The 24,057-nt window shown below is 45.0% G+C and overlaps 1 pseudogene across 1 annotated transcript; it reads left to right on the forward strand.

Annotated features, from left to right (window-relative positions):
* Positions 1-62: 62 nt before the first annotated feature.
* LOC144954760 (spliceosome-associated protein CWC27 homolog) lies at positions 63-23,674 on the forward strand (annotated as a pseudogene). The gene is made up of 8 exons (XR_013641345.1): positions 63-160; positions 7,839-7,908; positions 8,597-8,664; positions 14,038-14,077; positions 16,972-17,159; positions 20,298-20,420; positions 21,985-22,091; positions 23,436-23,674. The product of XR_013641345.1 is annotated as a spliceosome-associated protein CWC27 homolog (transcript).
* Positions 23,675-24,057: the final 383 nt, after the last annotated feature.

The following is a 24,057-nucleotide window of genomic DNA, read 5'->3' on the forward strand; positions in this document are numbered from 1 at the left end:
ATGTTGTTGATGTTGTGTAGGTGTTGTTGATGTTGTTGATGTTGTTGATGTTGTTGATGTAGGTGCTGTGTAACGCGTTTGACGACATCGCTCCGCGCTCCGTGGTGACGCTCCCTGCGGAGATGGAGCCCTGCAGAGACGTCACCTCCAGAGCCACCAAGTAGCACTACACCACTAACTAGCACACTAACTAGTACACTAACTAGTACACTAACTAGTACACTAGTACACTAACTAGTACACTAACTAGTACACTAACTAGTACACTAACTAGTACACTAGTACACTAACTAGTACACTAACTAGCACACTAACTAGTACACTAACTAGCACACTAACTAGTACACTAACTAGCACACTAACTAGCACACTAACTAGTACACTAACTAGTACACTAACTAGTACACTAACTAGTACACTAACTAGTACACTAACTAGTACACTAACTAGTACACTAACTAGTACACTAACTAGTACACTAACTAGTACACTAGTACACTAACTAGTACACTAACTAGTACACTAACTAGTACACTAACTAGCACACTAACTAGTACACTAGTACACTAACTAGTACACTAACTAGCACACTAACTAGCACACTAACTAGTACACTAACTAGTACACTAACTACCACACTAACTAGCACACTAACTAGTACACTAACTAGTACACTAACTAGCACACTAACTAGTACACTAACTAGCACACTAACTAGTACACTAACTAGTACACTAACTAGTACACTAACTAGCACACTAACTAGCACACTAACTAGCACACTAACTAGTACACTAACTAGCACACTAACTAGCACACTAGTACACTAACTAGTACACTAACTAGTACACTAACTAGTACACTAACTAGTACACTAACTAGCACACTAACTAGTACACTAACTAGTACACTAACTAGTACACTAACTAGCACACTAACTAGTACACTAACTAGTACACTAACTAGTACACTAACTAGCACACTAACTAGCACACTAACTAGTACACTAACTAGTACACTAACTAGCACACTAACTAGCACACTAGTACACTAACTAGTACACTAACTAGTACACTAACTAGTACACTAACTAGTACACTAACTAGCACACTAACTAGTACACTAACTAGTACACTAACTAGTACACTAACTAGCACACTAACTAGTACACTAACTAGCACACTAACTAGTACACTAACTAGTACACTAACTAGTACACTAACTAGTACACTAACTAGCACACTAACTAGTACACTAACTAGCACACTAACTAGCACACTAACTAGCACACTAACTAGTACACTAACTAGTACACTAACTAGTACACTAACTAGCACACTAACTAGCACACTAACTAGCACACTAACTAGCACACTAACTAGTACACTAACTAGTACACTAACTAGTACACTAGTACACTAACTAGCACACTAACTAGTACACTAACTAGCACACTAACTAGCACACTAACTAGCACACTAACTAGCACACTAACTAGCACACTAACTAGCACACTAACTAGCACACTAACTAGCACACTAACTAGCACACTAACTAGTACACTAACTAGCACACTAACTAGTACACTAACTAGCACACTAACTAGCACACTAGTACACTAACTAGCACACTAACTAGTACACTAACTAGTACACTAACTAGCACACTAACTAGTACACTAGTACACTAACTAGCACACTAACTAGTACACTAACTAGTACACTAACTAGTACACTAACTAGTACACTAACTAGTACACTAACTAGTACACTAACTAGTACACTAACTAGTACACTAACTAGCACACTAACTAGTACACTAACTAGCACACTAACTAGTACACTAACTAGTACACTAACTAGTACACTAACTAGTACACTAACTAGTACACTAACTAGTACACTAACTAGCACACTAACTAGTACACTAACTAGCACACTAACTAGTACACTAACTAGTACACTAACTAGCACACTAACTAGCACACTAGCTAGCACACTAACTAGCACACTAACTAGCACACTAACTAGCACACTAACTAGTACACTAACTAGCACACTAACTAGTACACTAACTAGTACACTAACTAGTACACTAACTAGTACACTAACTAGCACACCAACTAGCACACCAACTAGCACACCAACTAGCACACTAACTAGCACACTAACTAGCACACTAACTAGCACACTAACTAGCACACTAACTAGCACACTAACTAGTACACTAACTAGTACACTAGCACACTAACTAGCACACTAACTAGCACACTAACTAGCAACACTAACTAGCACACTAACTTGTACACTAACTAGTACACTAACTAGCACACTAACTAGTACACTAACTAGCACACTAACTAGCACACTAACTAGTACACTAACTAGCACACTAGTACACTAACTAGTACACTAACTAGCACACTAACTAGCACACTAACTAGTACACTAGTACACTAACTAGTACACTAACTAGCACACTAACTAGCACACTAACTAGTACACTAACTAGCACACTAACTAGTACACTAACTAGTACACTAACTAGTACACTAACTAGTACACTAACTAGCACACTAACTAGCACACTAACTAGTACACTAACTAGTACACTAACTAGCACACTAACTAGTACACTAACTAGTACACTAACTAGTACACTAACTAGCACACTAACTAGCACACTAACTAGTACACTAACTAGTACACTAACTAGTACACTAACTAGCACACTAACTAGTACACTAACTAGTACACTAACTAGTACACTAACTAGCACACTAACTAGCACACTAACTAGCACACTAACTAGCACACTAACTAGTACACTAACTAGTACACTAACTAGTACACTAACTAGCACACTAACTAGTACACTAACTAGCACACTAACTAGTACACTAACTAGTACACTAACTAGTACACTAACTAGCACACTAACTAGTACACTAACTAGCACACTAACTAGTACACTAACTAGTACACTAACTAGTACACTAACTAGTACACTAACTAGCACACTAACTAGCACACTAACTAGCACACTAACTAGCACACTAACTAGTACACTAACTAGTACACTAACTAGCACACTAACTAGTACACTAACTAGCACACTAACTAGCACACTAACTAGCACACTAGCTAGTACACTAACTAGCACACTAACTAGTACACTAACTAGTACACTAGCACACTAACTAGCACACTAACTAGCACACTAACTAGCACACTAACTAGCACACTAACTAGTACACTAACTAGTACACTAGCACACTAACTAGCACACTAGCTAGTACACTAACTAGTACACTAACTAGTACACTAACTAGTACACTAGCACACTAACTAGCACACTAACTAGCACACTAACTAGCACACTAACTAGTACACTAACTAGTACACTAACTAGTACACTAGCACACTAACTAGCACACTAACTAGCACACTAACTAGCACACTAACTAGCACACTAACTAGTACACTAACTAGTACACTAACTAGCACACTAACTAGCACACTAACTAGCACACTAACTAGCACACTAACTAGCACACTAACTAGTACACTAACTAGCACACTAACTAGCACACTAGTACACTAACTAGTACACTAACTAGCACACTAACTAGTACACTAACTAGCACACTAACTAGCACACTAACTAGCACACTAACTAGCACACTAACTAGTACACTAACTAGTACACTAGTACACTAACTAGCACACTAACTAGTACACTAACTAGTACACTAACTAGTACACTAACTAGCACACTAACTAGCACACTAACTAGTACACTAACTAGTACACTAGTACACTAACTAGTACACTAACTAGCACACTAACTAGCACACTAACTAGTACACTAACTAGTACACTAACTAGCACACTAACTAGTACACTAACTAGTACACTAACTAGCACACTAACTAGCACACTAACTAGTACACTAACTAGCACACTAACTAGCACACTAACTAGCACACTAACTAGTACACTAACTAGCACACTAACTAGTACACTAGTACACTAACTAGCACACTAACTAGTACACTAACTAGTACACTAACTAGTACACTAACTAGTACACTAACTAGTACACTAACTAGTACACTAACTAGTACACTAACTAGTACACTAACTAGCACACTAACTAGTACACTAACTAGCACACTAACTAGTACACTAACTAGTACACTAACTAGTACACTAACTAGTACACTAACTAGTACACTAACTAGTACACTAACTAGCACACTAACTAGTACACTAACTAGCACACTAACTAGTACACTAACTAGTACACTAACTAGCACACTAACTAGCACACTAGCTAGCACACTAACTAGCACACTAACTAGCACACTAACTAGCACACTAACTAGTACACTAACTAGCACACTAACTAGTACACTAACTAGTACACTAACTAGTACACTAACTAGTACACTAACTAGCACACCAACTAGCACACCAACTAGCACACCAACTAGCACACTAACTAGCACACTAACTAGCACACTAACTAGCACACTAACTAGCACACTAACTAGCACACTAACTAGTACACTAACTAGCACACTAACTAGTACACTAACTAGCACACTAACTAGTACACTAACTAGTACACTAACTAGTACACTAACTAGTACACTAACTAGTACACTAACTAGTACACTAACTAGCACACTAACTAGTACACTAACTAGCACACTAACTAGTACACTAACTAGTACACTAACTAGCACACTAACTAGCACACTAGCTAGCACACTAACTAGCACACTAACTAGCACACTAACTAGCACACTAACTAGTACACTAACTAGCACACTAACTAGTACACTAACTAGTACACTAACTAGTACACTAACTAGTACACTAACTAGCACACCAACTAGCACACCAACTAGCACACTAACTAGCACACTAACTAGCACACTAACTAGCACACTAACTAGCACACTAACTAGCACACTAACTAGTACACTAACTAGTACACTAGCACACTAACTAGCACACTAACTAGCACACTAACTAGCAACACTAACTAGCACACTAACTTGTACACTAACTAGTACACTAACTAGCACACTAACTAGTACACTAACTAGCACACTAACTAGCACACTAACTAGTACACTAACTAGCACACTAGTACACTAACTAGTACACTAACTAGCACACTAACTAGCACACTAACTAGTACACTAGTACACTAACTAGTACACTAACTAGCACACTAACTAGCACACTAACTAGTACACTAACTAGCACACTAACTAGTACACTAACTAGTACACTAACTAGTACACTAACTAGTACACTAACTAGCACACTAACTAGCACACTAACTAGTACACTAACTAGTACACTAACTAGCACACTAACTAGTACACTAACTAGTACACTAACTAGTACACTAACTAGCACACTAACTAGCACACTAACTAGTACACTAACTAGTACACTAACTAGTACACTAACTAGCACACTAACTAGTACACTAACTAGTACACTAACTAGTACACTAACTAGCACACTAACTAGCACACTAACTAGCACACTAACTAGCACACTAACTAGTACACTAACTAGTACACTAACTAGTACACTAACTAGCACACTAACTAGTACACTAACTAGCACACTAACTAGTACACTAACTAGTACACTAACTAGTACACTAACTAGCACACTAACTAGTACACTAACTAGCACACTAACTAGTACACTAACTAGTACACTAACTAGTACACTAACTAGTACACTAACTAGCACACTAACTAGCACACTAACTAGCACACTAACTAGCACACTAACTAGTACACTAACTAGTACACTAACTAGCACACTAACTAGTACACTAACTAGCACACTAACTAGCACACTAACTAGCACACTAGCTAGTACACTAACTAGCACACTAACTAGTACACTAACTAGTACACTAGCACACTAACTAGCACACTAACTAGCACACTAACTAGCACACTAACTAGCACACTAACTAGTACACTAACTAGTACACTAGCACACTAACTAGCACACTAGCTAGTACACTAACTAGTACACTAACTAGTACACTAACTAGTACACTAGCACACTAACTAGCACACTAACTAGCACACTAACTAGCACACTAACTAGTACACTAACTAGTACACTAACTAGTACACTAGCACACTAACTAGCACACTAACTAGCACACTAACTAGCACACTAACTAGCACACTAACTAGTACACTAACTAGTACACTAACTAGCACACTAACTAGCACACTAACTAGCACACTAACTAGCACACTAACTAGCACACTAACTAGTACACTAACTAGCACACTAACTAGCACACTAGTACACTAACTAGTACACTAACTAGCACACTAACTAGTACACTAACTAGCACACTAACTAGCACACTAACTAGCACACTAACTAGCACACTAACTAGTACACTAACTAGTACACTAGTACACTAACTAGCACACTAACTAGTACACTAACTAGTACACTAACTAGTACACTAACTAGCACACTAACTAGCACACTAACTAGTACACTAACTAGTACACTAGTACACTAACTAGTACACTAACTAGCACACTAACTAGCACACTAACTAGTACACTAACTAGTACACTAACTAGCACACTAACTAGTACACTAACTAGTACACTAACTAGCACACTAACTAGCACACTAACTAGTACACTAACTAGCACACTAACTAGCACACTAACTAGCACACTAACTAGCACACTAACTAGCACACTAACTAGTACACTAACTAGCATACTAACTAGCACACTAACTAGCACACTAACTAGTACACTAACTAGCACACTAACTAGCACACTAACTAGCACACTAACTAGTACACTAACTAGCACACTAACTAGCACACTAACTAGCACACTAACTAGCACACTAACTGGTACACTAACTAGCACACTAACTAGCACACTAACTAGCACACTAACTAGTACACTAACTAGTACACTAACTAGCACACTAACTAGCACACTAACTAGTACACTAACTAGCACACTAACTAGTACACTAACTAGCACACTAACTAGTACACTAACTAGTATACTAACTAGTACACTAACTAGTACACTAACTAGTATACTAACTAGTACACTAACTAGTACACTAACTAGTACACTAACTAGTACACTAACTAGCACACTAACTAGTACACTAACTAGTATACTAACTAGTACACTAACTAGTACACTAACTAGCACACTAACCACCACCACTACCACCACAACCACCACCACCACAACCACCACCACCACTACCACCACCACCACCACCACAACCACAACCACCACTACCACCACCACAACCACCACAACCACAACCACCACTACCACCACCACCACAACCACCACCACCACAACCACAACCACCACCACCACAACCACCACCACAACCACCACCACCACAACCACAACCACCACTACCACCACAACCACAACCACCACAACCACAACCACCACAACCACCACCACCACAACCACCACCACCACAACCACAACCACCACTACCACCACCACCACAACCACCACCACCACAACCACCACCACCACCACTACCTTAGCTTCCCACCCCACTTGTGATTGTGACCTCTGCGTGACCCCTTGACCCCTGTGTGACCCCACGACCTCTGTGTCCCCTGCATGACCGCTACGTGACCCCTGAGTGACCCCTGCGTGACCCCTACATGACCTTTGCGTGACCTTTGCGTGACCCCTGCGTCACCTCTGCGTGACCTCTGCATGACCTCTGCATGACCTCTGCGTGACCTTTGCGTGACCCCCCCAGGAACTTCAACCTCCTCTCGTTTGGGGAGGAGGCTGAGGAGGAGGAGGAGGAGGCGCTCCGGGTGAGCCAGGTGAGGGGTCGCCACGGCAACCGTGGCCACGGCAACCGCCACCACGGCAACCGCGGCCACGCAAACTGCTGCTGTCACCATGGCAACAGTGTCTGTTGTCACCATAGCAACAGTGTCTGTTGTCACCATAGCAACAGTGTCTGTCGTCACTATAGCAAGTCTGTCATCATAGCAACAGTGTCTGTTGTCACCATAGCAACAGTGGCTGTCGTCACCTTAGCAACAGTGTCTGTTGTCACCTTAGCAACAGTGGCTGTTGTCACCTTAGCAACAGTGTCTGTTGTCACCTTAGCAACAGTGTCTGTTGTCACCTTAGCAACAGTGTCTGTTGTCACCTTAGCAACAGTGTCTGTTGTCACCTTAGCAACAGTGGCTGTTGTCACCTTAGCAACAGTGGCTGTTGTCACCATAGCAACAGTGTCTGTCATCACCATGGTAACGGTGTCTGCTGTTGTCACCATGGTAACGGTGTCTGCTGTTGTCACCATGGTAACGGTGTCTGCTGTTGTCACCATGGTAACGGTGTCTGCTGTTGTCACCATGGTAACGGTGTCTGCTGTTGTCACCATGGTAACGGTGTCTGCTGTTGTCACCATGGTAACGGTGTCTGCTGTTGTCACCATGGTAACGGTGTCTGCTGTTGTCACCATGGTAACGGTGTCTGCTGTTGTCACCCCTCCCGTGGTAGACGCTGCGAGGTCGTGGCAAGAGCAGCCACGAGCTGCTGAAGCACGACGCGCGACTCGTTCTCACTCAGTCAGTCACTCAGTCAGTCACTCAGTCACTCACTCAGTCACTCACTCAGTCACTCACTCAGTCACTCACTCACACACCACTCACTCACTCAGTCAGTCACTCAGTCAGTCACTCAGTCACTCACTCAGTCACTCACTCAGTCACTCACTCAGTCACTCACTCAGTCACTCACTCACACACCCACTCACACACCACTCACTCACTCAGTCACTCACTCAGTCAGTCACTCAGTCAGTCACTCAGTCAGTCACTCAGTCAGTCACTCACTCAGTCACTCACTCAGTCACTCACTCAGTCACTCACTCACACACCACTCACTCACTCAGTCAGTCACTCAGTCAGTCACTCAGTCAGTCACTCACCTACTCACTCATTCAGTCAGTCAGTCAGTCACTCAGTCAGTCACTCAGTCACTCACTCAGTCACTCACTCAGTCAGTCACTCAGTCACTCACTCAGTCACTCACTCAGTCACTCACTCAGTCACTCAGTCACTCAGTCAGTCACTCAGTCAGTCACTCAGTCAGTCACTCAGTCAGTCACTCAGTCACTCACTCAGTCACTCACTCAGTCACTCACTCAGTCACTCACTCACACACCACTCACTCACTCAGTCAGTCACTCAGTCAGTCACTCAGTCAGTCACTCAGTCACTCACTCAGTCACTCACTCAGTCACTCACTCAGTCAGTCACTCAGTCACTCACTCAGTCACTCACTCAGTCACTCACTCACACACCACTCACTCACTCAGTCAGTCACTCAGTCAGTCACTCAGTCAGTCACTCAGTCAGTCACTCAGTCAGTCACTCAGTCACTCACTCAGTCACTCACTCAGTCACTCACTCAGTCACTCACTCACACACCACTCACTCACTCAGTCAGTCACTCAGTCAGTCACTCAGTCAGTCACTCAGTCAGTCACTCAGTCACTCACTCAGTCACTCACTCAGTCACTCACTCACACACCACTCACTCACTCAGTCACTCACTCAGTCACTCACTCAGTCACTCACTCACCTACTCACCTACTCACTCATTCAGTCAGTCACTCAGTCAGTCACTCAGTCAGTCACTCAGTCAGTCACTCAGTCAGTCACTCAGTCACTCAGTCACTCACTCAGTCACCAGCTCACTCAGTCACTCAGTCAATCACACACTCAGTGTGTGTGTCACTGTGTGTGTGTCACTGTGTGTGTCACTGTGTGTGTCACTGTGTGTGTCACTGTGTGTGTCACTGTGTGTGTCACTCTGTGTCACTGTGTGTGTCACTGTGTGTGTCACTGTGTGTGTCACTCTGTGTCACTGTGTGTGTCACTGTGTGTGTCACTGTGTGTGTCACTGCCACGAGCTGCTGAAGCACGACGCGCGACTCGTTCTCACTCAGTCAGTCACTCAGTGTGTCACTCACTCAGTCAGTCACTCTGTGTGTCACTCTGTGTCAGTGTGTGTCACTGTGTGTGTCACTGTGTGTGTGTGTCACTGTGTGTGTCACTGTGTCTGTGTGTGTCAGTGTGTGTGTGTGTGTGTAGGGGTGTGTGTGTGTCACTGTGTGTGTGTGTCACTGTGTGTGTGTGTCACTGTGTGTGTGTGTGTCACTGTGTGTGTCACTGTGTGTGTCACTGTGTGTCACTGTGTGAGTGTGTCACTGTGTGTGTCACTGTGTGTGTGTGTCACTGTGTGTGTCACTGTGTGTGTGTGTGTCACTGTGTGTGTCACTGTGTGTGTCACTGTGTGTGTCACTCACTCAGTCAGTCACTCTGTGTGTGTCACTCTGTGTCAGTGTGTGTCACTGTGTGTGTGTGTCACTGTGTGTGTGTGTCACTGTGTGTGTCACTGTGTCTGTGTGTGTCAGTGTGTGTGTGTGTAGGGGTGTGTGTGTAGGGGTGTGTGTGTGTCACTGTGTGTGTGTGTCACTGTGTGTGTGTGTGTCACTGTGTGTCACTGTGTGTGTCACTGTGTGTCACTGTGAGTGTGTCACTGTGTGTGTCACTGTGTGTGTCACTGTGTGTGTGTGTGTCACTGTGTGTGTCACTGTGTGTGTCACTGTGTGTGTCACTGTGTGAGTGTGTCACTGTGTGTGTGTGTCACTGTGTGAGTGTGTCACTGTGTGTGTCACTGTGTGTGTCACTGTGTGTGTGTGTGTCACTGTGTGTGTCACTGTGTGTGTCACTGTGTGTGTCTCTGTGTGAGTGTGTCACTGTGTGTGTCACTGTGTGTGTGTGTCACTGTGTGTGTCACTGTGTGTGTGTGTGTCACTGTGTGTGTCACTGTGTGTGTCACTGTGTGTGTCACTGTGTGTGTCACTCACTCAGTCAGTCACTCTGTGTGTGTCACTCTGTGTCAGTGTGTGTCACTGTGTGTGTGTGTCACTGTGTGTGTGTGTCACTGTGTGTGTCACTGTGTCTGTGTGTGTCAGTGTGTGTGTGTGTAGGGGTGTGTGTGTGTCACTGTGTGTGTGTGTCACTGTGTGTGTGTGTGTCACTGTGTGTGTCACTGTGTGTGTCACTGTGTGTCACTGTGTGAGTGTGTCACTGTGTGTGTCACTGTGTGTGTCACTGTGTGTGTGTGTGTCACTGTGTGTGTCACTGTGTGTGTCACTGTGTGTGTCACTGTGTGTGTCACTCACTCAGTCAGTCACTCTGTGTGTGTCACTCTGTGTCAGTGTGTGTCACTGTGTGTGTGTGTCACTGTGTGTGTGTGTCACTGTGTGTGTCACTGTGTCTGTGTGTGTCAGTGTGTGTGTGTGTAGGGGTGTGTGTGTGTCACTGTGTGTGTGTGTCACTGTGTGTGTGTGTGTCACTGTGTGTGTCACTGTGTGTGTCACTGTGTGTGTCACTGTGTGTGTGTGTCACTGTGTGTGTCACTGTGTGTCACTGTGTGTGTCACTGTGTGTGTCACTGTGTGTGTCACTGTGTGTGTCACTGTGTGTGTGTGTCACTGTGTGTGTGTGTCACTGTGTGAGTGTGTCACTGTGTGTGTCACTGTGTGTGTGTGTCACTGTGTGTGTCACTGTGTGTGTCACTGTGTGTGTCTCTGTGTGTGTCACTGTGTGTGTCACTGTGTGTGTCACTGTGTGTGTCTGTGTGTGTGTCACTGTGTGTGTCTCTGTGTGTGTGTGTCACTGTGTGTGTGTGTCACTGTGTGAGTGTGTCACTGTGTGTGTCACTGTGTGTGTGTGTGTCACTGTGTGTGTCACTGTGTGTGTCACTGTGTGTGTCTCTGTGTGTGTCACTGTGTGTGTCACTGTGTGTGTCACTGTGTGTGTCTGTGTGTGTGTCACTGTGTGTGTCTCTGTGTGTGTCACTGTGTGTGTCACTGTGTGTGTCTCTGTGTGTGTCACTGTGTGTGTCTGTGTGTGTCTGTGTGTGTCTCTGTGTGTGTCTCTGTGTGTGTCTCTGTGTGTGTCTCTGTGTGTCTCTGTGTGTGTCTCTGTGTGTGTCTCTGTGTGTCTCTGTGTGTGTCTGTGTGTGTGTCTCTGTGTGTGTCTCTGTGTGTGTCTCTGTGCGTGTCTGTGTGCGTGTCTGTGTGCGTCTCTGTGTGTGTCTCTGTGTGTGTCTCTCTGTGTGTCTCTGTCTGTGTCTCTGTGTGTGTCTCTGTCTGTGTCTGTGTGTGTCTCTGTGTGTCTCTGTGTGTGTCTCTGTGTGTGTCTCTGTGTGTGTCTCTGTGTGTGTCTCTGTGTGTGTGTCTCTGTGTGTGTGTCTCTGTGTGTGTGTCTCTGTGTGTGTGTCTCTGTGTGTGTGTCTCTGTGTGTGTGTCTCTGTGTGTGTCTCTGTGTGTGTCTCTGTGTGTGTGTCTGTGTGTCTCTGTGTGAATCTCTGTGTGTGTCTCTGTGTGTGTGTCTCTGTGTGTGTCTCTGTGTGTGTCTCTGTGTGTGTCTCTGTGTCTCTGTGTGTGTCTTTTTGTGTGTCTCTGTGTGTGTCTCTGTGTGTGTCACTGTGTGTGTCTCTGTGTGTGTCTCTGTGTGAGTCTCTGTGTGTGTCTCTGTGTGTGTCTCTGTGTGTGTCACTGTGTGTGTCTCTGTGTGTGTCTCTGTGTGTGTCTCTGTGTGTGTGTGTCTGTGTGTGTCTCTGTGTCTCTGTGTGTAACTCTTTGTGTGTCTCTGTGTGTGTCTCTGTGTGTGTCTCTGTCTGTGTCTGTGTGTGTCTCTGTGTGTGTCTCTGTGTGTGTCTCTGTGTGTGTCTCTGTGTGTGTCTCTGTGTGTGTCTCTGTGTGTCTCTGTGTCTCTGTGTGTGTCTCTGTGTGTGTCTCTGTGTCACTGTGTGTGTCTCTGTGTCTCTGTGTGTGTTTCTGTGTGTGTCTCTGTGTGTGTCTCTGTGTCTCTGTGTGTGTCTCTGTGTGTGTGTGTGTGTGTGTCTGTGTGTGTGTGTCTCTGTGTGTGTCTCTGTGTCTGTGTGTGTGTTTCTGTGTCTCTGTGTGTGTCTCTGTGTGAATCTCTGTGTGTGTCTGTGTGTGTGTCTCTGTGTGTCTCTGTGTGTGTCTCTGTGTCTCTGTGTGTGTCTCTGTGTCTCTGTGTGTGTCTCTGTGTCTCTGTGTGTGTCTGTGTGTGTCTCTGTGTCTCTGTGTGTGTCTCTGTGTGTGTCTCTGTGTCTCTGTGTGTGTCTCTGTGTGTGTCTCTGTGTGTGTCTCTGTGTGTGTCTCTGTGTGTGTCTCTGTGTCTCTGTGTGTGTCTCTGTGTGTGTCTCTGTGTGTGTCTCTGTGTCACTGTGTGTGTCTCTGTGTCTCTGTGTGTGTTTCTGTGTGTGTCTCTGTGTGTGTCTCTGTGTCTCTGTGTGTGTCTCTGTGTGTGTCTCTGTGTGTGTGTGTGTGTCTCTGTGTGTGTCTCTGTGTCTGTGTGTGTGTTTCTGTGTCTCTGTGTGTGTCTCTGTGTGAGTCTCTGTGTGTGTCTCTGTGTGTGTGTCTCTGTGTCTCTGTGTGTGTCTCTGTGTGTGTCTCTGTGTGTGTCTCTGTGTGAGTCTCTGTGTGTGTCTCTGTGTGTGTCTCTGTGTGTGTCTCTGTGTGTGTCTCTGTGTGTGTGTGTGTCTCTGTGTCTCTGTGTGTGTCTCTGTGTGTGTCACTGTGTGTGTCTCTGTGTGTGTCTCTGTGTGTGTCTCTGTGTGTGTCTCTGTGTGTGTCTGTGTGTGTGTCACTGTGTGTGTCTCTGTGTGTGTCTCTGTGTGTGTCTCTGTGTGTGTCTGTGTGTGTGTCACTGTGTGTGTCACTGTGTGTGTCTCTGTGTGTGTCTCTGTGTGTGTCTCTGTGTGTGTCTCTGTGTGTGTCACTGTGTGTGTCTGTGTGTGTGTCACTGTGTGTGTCTCTGTGTGTGTCTCTGTGTGTGTCTCTGTGTGTGTCTCTGTGTCTCTGTGTGTGTCTCTGTGTGTGTCTCTGTGTTGCAGGAAGGAGCCTACGGAGACCAAGACAGCTCCGTCACACTCGGTGAGGGACACGGTGATGGTGATGATGGTGATGGTGGTGATGGTGGTGGTGGTGATGGTGATGGTGGTGATGATGGTGATGGTAATTATAATGATGTTGATGATAATGATGTTGATGATAATGATGATGTTGATGATGATAATGATGGTGGTAATGATAATGATGATGTTGATGTTGATGATGTTGATGGTGGTAATGATGATGATGATGTTGATGATGTTGATGATGATGATGTTGATGATGTTGATGATGTTGATGATGATGTTGATGATGTTGATGATGTTGATGATGTTGATGATGTTGATGATGTTGATGATGTTGATGATGATGATGATGATGTTGATGATGTTGATGATGTTGATGATGTTGATGATGTTGATGATGTTGATGATGTTGATGATGTTGATGATGTTGATGATGTTGATGATGATGATGTTGATGATGTTGATGATGTTGATGATGTTGATGATGTTGATGATGTTGATGTTGATGATGTTGATGATGTTGATGATGTTGATGATGATGATGTTGATGATGTTGATGATGTTGATGATGTTGATGATGTTGATGATGATGATGATGTTGATGATGATGATGTTGATGATGTTGATGATGTTGATGATGTTGATGATGTTGATGTTGATGATGTTGATGATGTTGATGTTGATGATGTTGATGTTGATGATGTTGATGATGATGTTGATGATGTTGATGATGTTGATGATGATGTTGATGTTGATGATGATGTTGATGTTGATGATGTTGATGATGATGATGTTGATGTTGATGATGATGTTGATGTTGATGATGATGTTGATGATGATGTTGTTGATGTTGATGATGTTGATGTTGATGATGTTGATGATGATGTTGATGTTGATGATGTTGATGTTGATGATGTTGATGATGATGATGTTGATGATGATGTTGATGATGTTGATGTTGATGATGTTGATGTTGATGATGTTGATGATGTTGATGTTGATGATGTTGATGTTGATGATGTTGATGATGATGTTGATGATGATGATGTTGATGATGATGTTGATGTTGATGATGTTGATGATGTTGATGATGTTGATGATGTTGATGATGATGATGATGTTGATGATGATGTTGATGATGTTGATGATGATGATGATGATGTTGATGATGATGTTGATGATGTTGATGATGTTGATGATGATGATGTTGATGATGTTGATGATGTTGATGATGTTGATGATGTTGATGATGTTGATGTTGATGATGTTGATGATGTTGATGATGTTGATGATGTTGATGATGATGTTGATGATGTTGATGATGATGATGTTGATGTTGTTGATGATGTTGATGATGTTGATGATGATGAGTTGATGTGGATGATGTTGATGAGTGTTGATGATGTTGATGATGTTGATGATATGGTTGATGATGTTGATGTTGATGTGTGATGATTGATGATGTTGTTGATGATGTTGATGATGTTGTTGATGTGATGATGATGTTGATGATGTTGTGATGGTTGATGATGTTGATGTTGATTGGATGATGTTGATGATGATGATGTTGATGTTGATGTTGGTTGATGATGTTGATGTTGATGATGTTGATGTTGTTGATGTTGATGATGTTGATGTTGTGGATGTTGGTTGTGATGATGATGATGTTGATGTTGATGATGATGTGATGTGTTGATGTTGTGATGTGATGTTGTGATGTTGATGTTGTTGATGTTGTTGTTGATGGTGATGATGTTGTTGATGATGTTGTTGATTTGATGATGTTGTGATGATGTGTTGTGGATGTTGTTGATGATGTTGTTGATGTTGATGTGTTGATGATGTTGATTGTTGATGATGTTGTTGATGTGATGATGTTGATGATGATGTTGATGATGTGATGATGTGTTGATGTTGATGATGATGTGTGATGTTGTTGATGATGTGATGATGTTGATGTGTGTTGATGATGTATGATGATGGTTGTTGTTGATGTTGAGGTTGTGTTGATGATTGTTGATGTTGTTGATGATGTTGATGATGATGTTGTTGATGTTGATGATGTTGATGATGTTGAGTGTGATGTTGATGATGTTGATGTTGTTGATGTGTGATGATGTGATGATGATTTTGATGTTGTTGATGTTGATGTTGTGATGTTGATGATGTTGATGTTGTGATGTGGATGTTGTTGATGATGTTGATGTTGATGATGTTTGATGTGTTGTTGATGTGATGATGTGTTGATGTGTTGATGTTGATGATGTTTGATGTTGTTGTGGATGTTGTGATGTTGATGTGATGTGATGTTGATGTTGATGATGTTGATGATGTTGTTGATGTTGATGATAGATGATGATTGATGATGTTGTTGATGTTGATGATGATGATGTTGATGATGATGATGATGTTGATGATGATGTTGATGTTGATGATGTTGATGTGTGTTGATGTGTGATGTTGTTGATGATGTTGATGTGTGTTGTTGATGTTGTTGATGTTGTTGATGATGATGTTGTTGATGATGTTGATGTTGATGTTGATGTTGATGTTGTTGATGTGTTGATGATGTTGATGTTGAGTGATGATGTTGTTGATGATGATGTGTTGATGTTGTGTTGATGATGTTGATGTGTTGATGTTGATGTGATGATGTTGTGATGTTGATGTTGATGATGTTGATGTTGTTGTTGATGTGTTGATGTGATGTTGATGTTGTTGATGTTGATGATGATGTTGATGATGATGATGTTGATGTTGATGTGTGATGTTGTTGATGTTGATGATGTGTTGATGTTGTTGATGGATGATGTTGATGTGATGTTGATGATGTTGATGTTGATGATGTTGATGTGATGTTGATGATGTTGATGATGTTGATGATGTTGATGATGTTGATGATGTTCCCAGGATTCGGACAGCGTCAGCAGCGATGGTGTCCCCTGGTGATGTTAGCGATGGTGATGGTGACGATGTTGATGGTGATGATGGCAACAGTCGCCCATGGCAACGAACTGAGGATGTTGGTTGCCAACAAGCTCAAGAGGGGATTGGAGGCAGCACACGGCGTTACCACGGCAACCAAGAGGATACGCACGGTAACCGTGGCGACTGCAACCGCGTGCGCAGTAACCGTGCCAACCTCGCACACGCGCGGTAACCGTGGCAACCGCACACACGGTGACCGTGGCAACCGCAGAAGCGGTAGTCGTGGCAACCACACACATGGTAACCGTGGCAACCGCACACACGGTAACCGTGGCAACCGCAGGAGCGGTAGTCGTGGCAACCGCACATACTGTAACCCTGGCAACCACAAGTGCGGTGATGATGGTGATGATGGTGATGATGGTGGTGATGTTGTTTGTCGTGTAGACTGATGGTGATGATGGTGACGATGGTGACGATGGTGTTGATGTCTGTCGTGTAGACTGATGGTGATGATGGTGATGTTGATGTCTGTCGTGTAGACTGATGGTGATGATGGTGACGATGGTGGTGATGTTGATGTCTGTCGTGTAGACTGTTGGTGATGTTGATGGTGATGATGGTGATGTTGATGTCTGTCGTGTAGACTGTTGGTGATGTTGATGGTGATGATGGTGATGTTGATGTCTGTCGTGTAGACTGATGGTGATGTTGATGGTGATGGTGGTGATGTTGATGTCTGTCGTGTAGACTGTTGGTGATGTTGATGGTGATGATGGTGATGTTGATGTCTGTCGTGTAGACTGATGGTGATGTTGATGGTGATGGTGGTGATGTTGATGTCTGTCGTGTAGACTGATGGTGATGTTGGTGATGGTGGTGATGATGATGTCTGTCGTGTAGACTGATGGTGATGTTGATGGTGATGATGGTGATGTTGATGTCTGTCGTGTAGACTGATGGTGATGTTGATGGTGATGTTGATGGTGACGATGGTGGTGATGTTGATGTCTGTCATGTAGACTGATGGTGATGTTGATGGTGATGTTGATGGTGATGATGGTGATGTTGATGTCTGTCGTGTAGACTGATGGTGATGATGATGGTGACGATGGTGACGATGGTGGTGATGTTGATGTCTGTCGTGTAGACTGATGGTGATGTTGATGGTGATGATGGTGACGATGGTGGTGATGTTGATGTCTGTCGTGTAGACTGATGGTGATGTTGATGGTGATGATGGTGACGATGGTGATGTTGATGTCTGTCGTGTAGACTGATGGTGATGTTGATGGTGATGATGGTGACGATGGTGGTGATGTTGTCTGTCGTGTAGACTGATGGTGATGTTGATGGTGACGATGATGGTGATGTTGATGTCTGTCGTGTAGACTGATGGTGATGATGGTGACGATGATGGTGATGATGGTGATGTTGATGTCTGTCGTGTAGACTGATGGTGATGTTGATGGTGATGTTGATGGTGACGATGGTGATGATGATGCCTGTCGTGTAGACTGATGGTGATGTTGATGGTGATGGTGATGTTGATGTCTGTCGTGTAGACTGATGGTGATGTTGATGGTGATGATGGTGACGATGGTGGTGATGTTGATGTCTGTCGTGTAGACTGATGGTGATGTTGATGGTGATGATGGTGACGATGGTGATGATGTTGATGTCTGTCGTGTAGACTGATGGTGATGTTGATGGTGATGATGGTGACGATGGTGGTGATGTTGATGTCTGTCGTGTAGACTGATGGTGATGTTGATGGTGATGATGGTGACGATGGTGGTGATGTTGATGTCTGTCGTGTAGACTGATGGTGACGATGATGGTGACGATGGTGGTGATGTTGATGTCTGTCGTGTAGACTGATGGTGATGTTGATGGTGATGATGGTGACGATGGTGATGTTGATGTCTGTCGTGTAGACTGATGGTGACGATGATGGTGACGATGGTGGTGATGTTGATGTCTGTCGTGTAGACTGATGGTGATGTTGATGGTGATGATGGTGACGATGGTGGTGATGTTGTTGTCTGTCGTGTAGACTGATGGTGATGTTGATGGTGATGATGGTGACGATGGTGGTGATGTTGATGTCTGTCGTGTAGACTGATGGTGATGTTGATGGTGATGATGGTGACGATGGTGGTGATGTTGATGTCTGTCGTGTAGACTGATGGTGATGTTGATGGTGATGATGGTGATGTTGATGTCTGTCGTGTAGACTGATGGTGATGATGGTGATGATGGTGACGATGGTGGTGATGTTGATGTCTGTCGGGTAGACTGATGGTGATGATGATGGTGACGATGGTGGTGATGTTGTCTGTCGTGTAGACTGATGGTGATGTTGATGGTGATGTTGATGTCTGTCGTGTAGACTGATGGTGATGTTGATGGTGATGATGGTGACGATGGTGGTGATGTTGATGTCTGTCGTGTAGACTGATGGTGATGTTGATGGTGACGATGGTGATGTTGATGTCTGTCGTGTAGACTGATGGTGATGATGGTGATGATGGTGACGATGGTGGTGATGTCTGTCGTGTAGACTGATGGTGATGTTGATGGTGATGATGGTGACGATGGTGGTGATGATGTCTGTCGTGTAGACTGATGGTGATGATGATGGTGACGATGGTGGTGATGTTGTCTGTCGTGTAGACTGATGGTGATGTTGATGGTGATGTTGATGGTGATGATGGTGATGTTGATGTCTGTCGTGTAGACTGATGGTGATGTTGATGGTGATGATGGTGACGATGGTGGTGATGTTGATGTCTGTCGTGTAGACTGATGGTGATGTTGATGGTGATGATGGTGATGTTGATGTCTGTCGTGTAGACTGATGGTGATGATGGTGGTGATGTTGATGGTGATGATGGTGATGTTGATGTCTGTCGTGTAGACTGATGGTGATGATGGTGATGATGGTGACGATGGTGGTGATGTTGATGTCTGTTGTGTAGACTGATGGTGATGATGGTGACGATGGTGATGATGATGTCTGTCGTGTAGACTGTTGGTGATGTTGATGGTGATGGTGGTGATGTTGTTGTCTGTCGTGTAGACTGATGGTGATGATGGTGATGATGGTGACGATGGTGGTGATGTTGATGTCTGTTGTGTAGACTGATGGTGATGTTGATGGTGATGGTGGTGATGTTGATGTCTGTCGTGTAGACTGATGGCGATGATGGTGACGATGGTGACGATGGTGGTGATGTTGATGTCTGTTGTGTAGACTGTTGGTGATGTTGATGGTGATGGTGGTGATGTTGATGTCTGTCGTGTAGACTGATGGCGATGATGGTGACGATGGTGACGATGGTGACGTTGCCACGTTCCTGAAACAGCGTGCTCTCTATGAGGGCACTCGTCGGGTCAAAGGTCACAAGGGCAAAGCCAGGGAGGAGCAGGTGAGGTCACGACCCCTGTGGGGTGACCCCTGACCCCTGTGGGGTGACCCCTGAGGGGTGACCCCTGAGGGGTGACCCCTGAAGACTGACCCCTGACCCTGAAGACTGACCCTGAAGACTGACCCCTGACCCTGTGTCTCTGTGTGTGTCTCTGTGTGTGTCACTGTCTGTGTCTCTGTGTGTGTCTCTGTGTGTGTCTCTGTGTGTGTCTCTGTGTGTGTCTCTGTGTGTCTCTGTGTCACTGTGTGTGTCTCTGTGTGTGTCTCTGTGTGTGTCTCTGTGTGTGTCTCTGTGTGTCTCTGTGTCACTGTGTGTGTCTCTGTGTGTGTCTCTGTGTGTGTCTCTGTGTGTGTCTGTGTGTCTCTGTGTGTGTCTCTGTGTGTGTCTCTGTGTGTGTCTCTGTGTGTCTCTGTGTGTGTCTCTGTGTGTGTCTCTGTGTGTCTCTGTGTGTGTCTGTGTGTGTCTCTGTGTGTGTCTGTGTGTCTCTGTGTGTGTCACTGTGTGTGTCTCTGTGTGAGTCTCTGTGTGTGTCTCTGTGTGTCTCTGTGTCACTATGTGTGTCTCTGTGTGTGTCTCTGTGTGTGTCTCTGTGTGTGTCTCTGTGTGTCTCTGTGTGTGTCTCTGTGTGTGTCTCTGTGTGTGTCTCTGTGTGTGTCTGCGTGTCTCTGTGTGTGTCTCTGTGTGTGTCTCTGTGTGTGTCTCTGTGTGTGTCTGTGTGTGTGTCTCTGAGTCTCTGTGTGTGTCTCTGTGTGTGTCTCTGTGTGTCTCTGTGTGTGTCTGTGTGTCTCTGTGTGTGTCTCTGTGTGTGTCTCTGTGTGTCTCTGTGTGTGTCTCTGTGTGTGTCTCTGTGTGTGTCTCTGAGTCTCTGTGTGTGTCTCTGTGTGTCTCTGTGTGTGTCTCTGTGTGTGTCTCTGTGTGTGTCTCTGTGTGTGTCTCTGTGTGTGTCTCTGTGTGTGTCTCTGTGTGTGTCTCTGTGTGTGTCTCTGTGTGTGTCTCTGTGTGTGTCTCTGTGTGTGTCTCTGAGTCTCTGTGTGTGTCTCTGTGTGTGTCTCTGTGTGTCTCTGTGTGTGTCTCTGTGTGTGTCTCTGTGTGTGTCTGTGTGTCTCTGTGTGTGTCTCTGTGTGTGTCTCTGTGTGTCTCTGTGTGTGTCTCTGTGTGTGTCTCTGAGTCTCTGTGTGTCTCTGTGTGTCTCTGTGTGTCTCTGTGTGTGTGAGTCTCTGTGTGTGTCTCTGTGTGTGTCTCTGAGTCTCTGTGTGTGTCTCTGTGTGTGTCTCTGTGTGTGTCTCTGTGTGTGTCTCTGTGTGTGTCTCTGTGTGTGTCTCTGTGTGTCTCTGTGTGTGTCTCTGTGTGTGTCTCTGTGTGTGTCTCTGTGTGTGTCTCTGTGTGTCTCTGTGTCACTGTGTGTGTCTCTGTGTGTGTCACTGTGTGTGTCTCTGTGTGTGTCTCTGTGTGTGTCTCTGTGTGTGTCTCTGTGTGTGTCTCTGTGTGTCTCTGTGTGTGTCTCTGTGTGTGTCTCTGTGTGTGTCTCTGTGTGTGTCTCTGTGTGTGTCTCTGTGTGTCTCAGACACTCGCTCTGCTCACCAAGTTCCGTTCGAATCTCTCGGCCGCTCTGCTGTCCGGAGACACGGCGGAGACAGCGGAGACAACGGAGACAGACGATGACTCTGGGTGGTGAGTGATCATCATCATCATCAGTAGTAGTATCATCATCATCAGTAGTAGTATCATCATCATCAGTAGTAGTATCATCATCATCATCAGTAGTAGTATCATCATCATCATCAGTATTAGTATCATCATCATCATCATCAGTAGCATCATCATCATCAGTAGCATCATCATCATCAGTAGTAGTAGTATCATCATCATCATCAGTAGTGTCATCATCATCATCATCAGTAGCATCATCATCATCAGTAGTAGTATCATCATCATCATCATCAGTAGCATCATCATCATCATCAGTAGTATCATCATCATCAGTAGTAGTAGTATCATCATCATCATCAGTAGTGTCATCATCATCATCATCAGTAGTATCATCATCATCATCATCAGTAGTATCATCATCATCATCATCAGTAGTAGTAGTATCATCTTCAGAAAGACAGCGTCTGAATGACAGACGCTGGTCTCCACCTGAGGACGGCTGCTTGCGTTGTGGCCGAAACGTCGTGAGAATTGTATTTTATTATGTTTTATTTTTATTATTTTATTGTTTTATTTTTATTATTTTATTGTTTTATTTTTATTATTTTATTATGTTTTATTTTTATTATTTTATTATTTCCCTTCTACATGGCGACTTTACCGAAAGAACCAAGAAGATGAATCCCTGCTGCAGTCACGAAAGAAGCTTTACATCGAAATTTCGTAGTATCATCATCATCTGTCTCCCCCGTGTCTCTGTCTGTCTCTCTGTCTCTCTCTGTCTCTCTCTGTCCCTGTGTCTCCCTGTGTCTCCCTGTGTCTCCCTGTGTCTCCGCGCCTGTCTCAGGGTGGGACACTGTCTCTCTCTGTCTCTCTGTGTCTCCCTGTGTCTCACTGTCTCTGTCCCCCTGTGTCTCACTCTCTGTCTCTCTCTGTCGCTCTGTCCCCCTGTGTCTCCCTGTGTCTCACTCTCTGTCTCCCTGTCCCCCTGTGTCTCTCTGTCTCACTGTGTCTCCGTGCCTGTCTCAGGATGGGACACTGTCTCCGCTTTGCGGACGCGGCTGACTCGCTGGTGTCGCTCTGTCTCTCTCTGTGTCTCTCTCTGTGTCTCTCTCTGTGTCTCTCTGTCTCTCTGTGTCTCACTGTCTCCCTGTGTCTCTCTCTGTCTCAGGATGGGACACTGTCTCTCTGTCTGTCTCTGTCTCCCTGTGTCTCACTCTGTGTCTCAGGATGGGACACTGTCTCCGCTTTGCGGATGCCGCCACGCCGGGCTCGCTGGTGTCGCTCTGTCTCTCTCTGTCTCTCTCTCTCTGTCTCTGTCTCACTGTGTCTCCCTGTGTCTCCCTGTGTCTCTCTGTGTCTCAGGATGGGCCACTGTCTGCGCTTTGCGGACGCGGCCGCGGGCTCGCTGGTGTCTCGTGCGCGCGACCCCAACGTGTCGTCCGACGTCGACGCTTTCCACATCAGCGACCCTCGCAACCCCGTCACCCAGCGGCGGCGAGTGGAGACGCGGCGCGGACACAAGAGCAGGAAGTGACACGCAGGGGGAGAGGAAGTGACGCGCTTAGGGCAGGAAGTGACACGCGTGGGGGGGGCAGGAAGTGACACGCGTGGGGGGGGCAGGAAGTGACACGCAGGGGGAAGAGGAAGTGACACGCGTGGGGGGGGGGGGGGGAAGAGGAAGTGACACGCGTGGGGGGGGGGGGGGAAGAGGAAGTGACACGCGTGGGGGGGGCAGGAAGTGACACGCGTGGGGGGGGCAGGAAGTGACACGCGTGGGGAAGAGGAAGTGACGCGCGTGGGGGGGGGGGGGGGGAAGAGGAAGTGACACGCGTGGGGGGCAGGAAGTGACACGCGGGGAAAGAGGAAGTGACACGGGGGGGCAGGAAGTGACGCGGGGGGGACACAGAGAGACAGGAAGTGACACGCGTGGGGGCAGGAAGTGACACGCGGGGGGCAGGAAGTGACTTGGGGGACACAGAGAGAC

Source organism: Lampetra fluviatilis, unplaced genomic scaffold, assembly GCF_964198595.1.
Source record: "Lampetra fluviatilis unplaced genomic scaffold, kcLamFluv1.1 SCAFFOLD_718, whole genome shotgun sequence".
Taxonomy (NCBI): Eukaryota; Metazoa; Chordata; class Hyperoartia; order Petromyzontiformes; family Petromyzontidae; genus Lampetra; species Lampetra fluviatilis.